Here is a 7,627-nt window from a genome sequence, read left to right as displayed (position 1 = left end):
TAATCATATTACTTCTTATATTTTTAGCTATATGATCTTGAATTTAAGGTATTTGTGGTACAGATTATATTCTAAGATAACTTTTCTATAATAATTTATTTAAGTAAAAAATAGAAATAAGTTATTGAAGTAGAGATATATCATTTCAATTTATACTTAGTTATAAAATTTTATTTTTCTTTCAAAATATTATACCACGTATAAAAAATAACAACCATCTATGTGGTTGTGGTATACTGGTATTAGTAGAAACAAGTCTTTTAAAACCAAATATATGAGAAGGAATGATTAGTTGAGGTCCTACAAGTTATCATGAAAGATTAGGTGGTTGTTTAGTTGGAAGCTTGGTTTGTTTGAAATTGTAATGTGAATTCAGCATGCTTAGATGGAAATGAATGAAACTAGAATTTAAATGATCCCCTAATGTTCTTTTAATTAAAAGTATTAACATGCCTTTCAAGTTGTAAAACAATAAAATCATATTGAATGGAATCTTCCGGCCCTAGCCACTACCACCACCTCTTTCATGGCCACCAATGCAGTCTCTCCCGGAGACAAAATATGGACGGATTTTAAAATTTAGTAAAAATTAAAAGTGGTAACTCGCAATTACCAAACTCTAATCTTCAAAAATATCTTTCACCGATCATTTGGTCAATTAAGTGGTTCAAAATTTTGCTCACAAAATTCACATACTCGTTCTTGATCTCATATTAGTTTTACTTGATTGAGATATTTAAAGAACCATAAAAAAATTTCAATATGAAAGTGCAAATGACTCTAAGATTATCCAAGTTGTTCAATCTCAAAATTTCTCAACATATTCCAACTTCTTTAACGTACAAACAAAAGATTATTTCCATATTTCGTCATCTGAATGCATCATAAATTCTAATTCTTATAACAAATCAATATCTTTTATTGTATTTAAATTTATACAATAAAGAAAAAAAAAAGACTTTAGCATTTAAACCAAGCGCCCCTTTAAAAAGTCAATGTTTGATTTCCTTTAATGTATAAAATAAATCCTTAAATTATTTAAATGTCTGAAATAGAGCTATTACGAATTTACGATGATAAAAATTTGTTTTTTTTAAAGTGAACTTCTTTTTATCATTGTTGTTTATAATATTTTAGCCTAACACCTCTATCATCCCAACCCGGATGTTTTAAAGATTTTGTTTTTGTCAAAAGACCATCATCTTATCGCTGATGGTCTAAATTTATTAATCACACAAAAGACTGTATATAAAAATCTAGAAAAGTAAAACATCATATCAAACAAAATCTCCATAAATATTAATAATAATTCAAGAATAAGTAATTTTTATGCACTAAATAAAATATCTCATTATAAAATTTCCATAAAAGCTAATGACGAAATGTATGTAAAAGGCAAAGCAAAGAACAAAAGAAGTGTATTCTAGGAACCTGGAGCAGTGACGTGGACTGCCCAAAACATTTTGACTCTTTTCGCGGACGTTAATGTTTAGGAACTTTCTAGAATCTTTAAACAAAGACCAAACACAAATTCTAAACATTTACCTCGTCACTTATGAATTTATGGTCTCACGCGTTTTCGTCTATTTCTATACCTTTCACACACACTTTTTGTAACAATCTTTCAGATATACTTATACAAGGAAAATAAGATCAAATCACAATTCAAATCATTAAGTTGTTAGTATAGGCTTTGTTAGTTGTTTAATTTGAGGTTAATCTTTTCACGATCAACGAATAATAGGGGTGAACAACTTAATCACCATAACCGTTAAGCTGAACCATAGCCGACATAGTATGTTTTGGTTTTGGTTAAAGATAATTTCAAAACCGCTATAACTGAACCGACCATTTATTTAATCAACAATATGTTTGGGATTAACTTCCACCAAACATGTTGTTGAATTATACATTTTGATGTTTTTGGTTCAACGTTTGTTATCAAACTAAATTGAAATTTATTGTTGGATTATATAACGTCATTCTCTTTTGGAAAATTGGATTTTAATAATCCCAACTTAGTCCAGTTAGCCGATAATAATCTCAACTTTAAAAGTAGCTGTCACTGGTCCCAAATTTCACACTATTTGTTTTTGATGGACCTCCGTTAAAAAATTTTTAACGATAAGTTTTTTTCAAATTTCATATTAACATTTTAGGGCTTTTGATCGGAATGAGAATATGAATCGACAAATGTAAAACTTTAACTCGAAATGACGCTTTAAACAGTTTGATTTTTGATAATTAAAAGTTTAAACATCATAACTGAAGCATCCTTTAGTCGTTTGGACCACCGTTTGATGGCAAGTTTTAAATCAATCGACTTGTATCCTCATTCCGATCAAAAGCCCTAAAATATCATTTTGAAATTTGGAAAAAACTTAACGTCGTTACGTTTTTTTTAACGGAGGTCCAATGAAAACAAATAGTGTGAAAGTTGGGATCAGTGACAATTATTTTCAAAGTTTGGATTATTATCAGTCAACTGCATTAAGTTTGGATTATTAAAATCCAATTTTCCTTCTTTTTTTAATATTATGGATTATATACTTTGTCAGATTATGTCATGTCGTTTTTTATAATTATTGGTACCAAACTTTAAGGCCTAATTACATTGTTTTGGTTACGGTTAACTGACCCATAACCGACTCACTATAACCTACAAAACCTATTAACCAAACCGCCGTAATGAGTATTATGGTTATGGTTATCCATTAACTGACACATCGGTTATGGTTATGGGTTTGGCTAAAAATCGCCCCAAACCGACCCATGCACACCTATAATGAATATTCAAAAACATAGAATTTAATAAATATTAAAAAGAATGTATAAAAGAACACTCTTTCATTTAATAAATATTAAAAAGAATGTATAAAAAGAACACTCTTTCAGTTTGAATCTTAATTTCCTAGAAGTTTCCTCTATTTCTTAGCTCAAGCAATTACTTCATCTTGTACGGCGTACGCGGTCATAAACTCACAACTGATCACACGTTATCAAGTAGACTAGTACATAAGTTTCCACTCACGTGTGAAACTATATATACATGTCCCAAACAACAACAATAACAACATAAACCATTCCACCAACATTCATTTCATAAACCCAAATCCACCATTTCGATACAAATTATGACGATCAAAAGATCTTGGGTAGACAATCGAGAGGTCGAAAACTTAGCGATGGCGAACTGCTTGATGCTTCTTTCACGTGTTGAGGAATCTGGGCCTACACAGGACCGGGTTTTTAACTGTAAGACGTGTAATAAAATATTTAAGTCATTTCAAGCACTTGGGGGCCACCGAGCTAGCCACAAGCGGCTCAAGTCAGCCGACGCGGCTGAAAATGTTATTACGCCGCCTAAGCCGAAGACACATGAGTGCTCGGTTTGCGGGTTGGAGTTTGCGATTGGACAGGCGTTGGGTGGTCATATGCGACGTCACCGTGACCACCCAGTGCCTGGTCGGCTGGTGGCGGCGGCTCGGCTTGAGCCGGTGGCGGAGAAGAGAGGCTTGTTTATGGATTTGAACTTGACACCGTATGAGAATGATTTGAAGGTGTGGAATAGTACGGTTAACTTGGCTCTTGCTATATAAAGTAGATATTATGAATGTAGTTATGTTATAAGTTGATGGCTTTGATTGTCATCACTAGACTGTACATATGGACGAATTGAAGAGATGTATATTGGAGCAAAATAATTAATTAATATTGGTTACATTATTTGGTTTATTTTTTTTTTATTATAGAATTTACTAATTATGATCTTGTTATGGTGGATTTAACATTTTTTCTATGAAAATAATTAGTTGAGAACTAAAATGGAAAATATATAGGTAACGTTTTTATCCGTTTGAATTGTTTTAAACTTAAAAACTTTATACACGTATAATAAAGGATTCAACTACAAGTATATATTTTATGAATAAGAACGTGTCAGATATATTATTTTTAAGTTCAAATTATGGTGCATCTTTTTTACTCATTATATATTATTTTCAAGTTCAAATTTAAGGTTAAGTCAGATACCATGGTTGATGTTTTAGCAAGTCATATGAGGCTGAACTAAGTTCGAGTTCGTTTAAGTTAAACGTTATCACGAGACTTTAAATTGTTGGAGCTCCGATCGCTGGTTGCGGTCTCAATTAAATTACTACAAGTTGTAATATGAATAAGTAGCTCTAAACCGTAGACAAATGCAGAAGAGAATAATTAATGTACTGACTAACTTATGTTATTGTTATATTTTTTAGAGAAGCACATATGTATAAATTGTTATCATATATAGACAACCCATATATATGAATTGTTATAATAATCTACGAATTTATATTTTCTATGTTACATTAATTACAATATAATGTTTTCGAATGCAACCCTAGACGCCCTTTGGGTCCTGCACATGTGGTACTGTATATGTAACGTTAAATATGTTCTAATTTTAATAAATGAAATTAAGGAAAGAAAACTAGAAAAGAAAACGAAGTGAAACATAGATATGTTGTAATTTCGTTTCTCAAAGTTAGAAAGAAAAGAAAAAATTTAAAAATTTGAAATGTTCCCAGGAAAAAGAAATTAAAAGTTACAATGTTGCAACTATACCATTTAAGATATTCTTTATAGGGGCTGTTTGACAAGTACTGAATCATTAAGTGTTGAACCAGTAAGAGGTCTGAATGATTAAGAGACTCTGAATTGGTAAGTGCTGAATCATTAAGTGTTGTTTGGTTAAACATCTGAATGATTGTACAGAATGACAATTTTACCTCTCTGAACTATTCAATGTCGTGAACCAACTGACCATCATTTTCTCCACTTGTATATCATTACAAAACTTATGCCTAAAAGTTTATTACGTACAATGACAACTTATATAAAGTTTTCATGCATTTTGCCAAAAAATTAAGACCAAACACAAATCAAATGCATTATTGTGCAATGTATACCAAAAGGTCGATCCATATAATACAAGAGAAACAAACACCGTCTCCTAATATAAACTTTAATGTAGATTGTTGTAGATATATACAATCGACCAACAAAATAAATCAATAATCAATAAAAATAATGAACATAAGACGATGTGTTTTCAATTTTTGAGCATACTTAAGTAGTCACAGTTGAGACGTGAAACTTGAAGCCTCCACATACTAACCACCATTTTCCCTAAAACCATCACAGTTGAGACTTGAAAGACTTTCGTTCACCTTGATGTAGCATCAATGGTTCCTTTAACAATGTACATGAGTTTTTTGCGCCATGCCCTTGCATTCTAGCCGAACCTTCGGACCTGCAAATTAATAACAATATGTACTTTAAATCAAGATCCCGTTTTGATTATTAAATACATATTCAAGGCCCGTTAATTCTACAAACTAACAAGAACCACACGCATTGAAATGATAGATATTGAATTACAACACTCTAGTGATGAGCTCGGTACCGGAAGCAAAAAATTAGTAAAATGCCGGCACCGTACCGATACCAAAACCTCAAAAAATATGTACCGAACATGTAACATGAGTACCCATTTCGTTACGTTACCAGGTACCATTTACTCGTCCCCACAACACTACAAATCATTGTCGCCATCGATTTAATCTGGCGATGACTGAGATGCTCAAGAATCAACATTATATTAATCTTCTAACCACTTGAGTAATCGATAACTATAAACCACAAAACTGACATAGTGCTTGACTATTATGAATCCAGATAATAATTGGAGAATATAACTCAATCCATATTTGATTATTACAACAGTAGATCTAAAAACCATCACAACAGAAGATACATATCATATTACAGGTCCTATTTTTGTGAGCGGTCGAAACTACAATGACTCAAATTCTCCGATGAATGCACGAGACCGGTGGTGATAGGCGACGGTGAGAGGCTGTGGTTATTCCTTATTAGGGTGAATGAGTTGCCAGAAATCAGAATGTGGTAAGAGCTGTAGAAGGAATGCATTGTTAGGGTTGGGGATAAAAGCTAGGGTCCTCTTTTTCATTCAGCTTCCCTCAAAGTCTGAACCATTAAGAGCCCTATTCAGCAGTTCAGATGAGAACTTCTTACAAAACAAACACTCCGAATCTATCCGAATCAGACTTTTGCCTCTGAATGATGCCATTCAGACCTAAAACAAACAGCCCCTAAGTGAAAGCGTAAAATTGGTTAAGACAAAATCTTATTTTACTTTCTCGATCTAAATCCGTCTATAAGGAAAACTAGAAGAGAAGGATTTTCTCCACTTCAAACCATTAAATGACGATGTTATTTATAACATTTAAACTACGGAGTAATTGTAACTACGTTTATATATGGGTGTTTAACATAACCAATTTTGAGTATCTATACGAGAACAGCATAAACGTTTTTACACTCGCATATATATTGTTGAATTAAAATTCTTCATCTGATACTTATAAACATTTAATATATTATCTGAATTTTGTGATGATAAATAATCGAGAATTGTCATCTATCTGACCTTCTTGAAGTTCAATATTCAGACACTAATCTTGTCTAGCCGCTGGTTTCCATCCTGTCCAGTTTTCTAACGATGGATCTGGTTGAAAAAGTTATAACATATAGTTTCATACATCATAACATCTAATATTAATTAATATTAATGATAACAAATAAACTGTCATCAAATTTATTTACTCAACTAGCTAGTGGAAATGGAGGCAAAGTGGGCAGAAGTTAGCTTGCAAATTGTGAGCCTAGAAAATAAATATAAAAGTCAAATTTGTAGGTTAATATGAGGCTGCTAAATTAATCACTTTGATTAATATATTAATTTGAAAACTTTATTTTATTTTTCTGGTTACCAAGGTATTTACGTACACTCTTCCCTTTTCATATAGCATGATTTGTTTGTAAATATTAAATGGTGATGGGCGATGGCTACGTACTTATAATTTGTTTAAATTAATTTTGTGATGATAAATAATCAATAAGTGTCATCTAGTTAAATTGACCACAGTTAAATATTCAGACACTAATCTTGTCTAGCCGCTGGTTTCCTTGTCATTTTTAAACGATGAATTTCTTTTAATCATTGTCGTTTCTAGGACTTGTACCCAATACCTCTCCTCTCAAACCGAGTGATTTAAAGAATTTGTCTTTGCCAATGAACCACCACCCAATGATGAATTTGGGTTATATTTTTATAACATATAATTTAAATAACTAATTATTTGTCATCAAATATTTAAATTTTGTTACCCTAGCTAGTTGCTTAGTTGAAATGGGAGCAAAGTGATTATTTTTATCTTTTGAACAACTATTTTTTTTTTCATGTATCAGAATAGAACTCACAACTATTTTTGTTGAAAGTCATATATTTTTGTTACCAGACCAAGCCAAGTTATTAATAAAAGCCAATTTGCACCTGCACATATCAAGGGGCTGCTTAATTAATTAGTCATTTGATTATAATATGATAACTTTAGTTCTATCATTTTCTAGATAAAAATTAAAATAGTCCCCAAGGTATCTAAGTGCACTCTTCCTTTTTCACACCTGATTTTAGTATAATTTGTTTGTATACATTATATGCCCGATGACTAAGATTATTATATAATTAAAATATATCAAGAAATAAATACATTACTTTTTA

General features: G+C 31.4%; 1 pseudogene; it reads left to right on the top strand.

The window, feature by feature from the left end:
* The first annotated feature begins 3,054 nt into the window (after positions 1-3,054).
* On the top strand, positions 3,055-3,726 carry LOC143544064 (zinc finger protein ZAT7 pseudogene; annotated as a pseudogene).
* Positions 3,727-7,627: the final 3,901 nt, after the last annotated feature.

The sequence above is a fragment of the Bidens hawaiensis genome, unplaced genomic scaffold (assembly GCF_021521415.1).
Source record: "Bidens hawaiensis isolate Kalapana, Puna unplaced genomic scaffold, B.hawaiensis_p1.1 tig00013426_1, whole genome shotgun sequence".
Lineage (NCBI taxonomy): Eukaryota > Viridiplantae > Streptophyta > Magnoliopsida > Asterales > Asteraceae > Bidens > Bidens hawaiensis.
The sequence above is the reverse complement of the archived record's forward strand: the minus strand, read 5'-3'. Positions and strand labels throughout refer to the sequence as shown.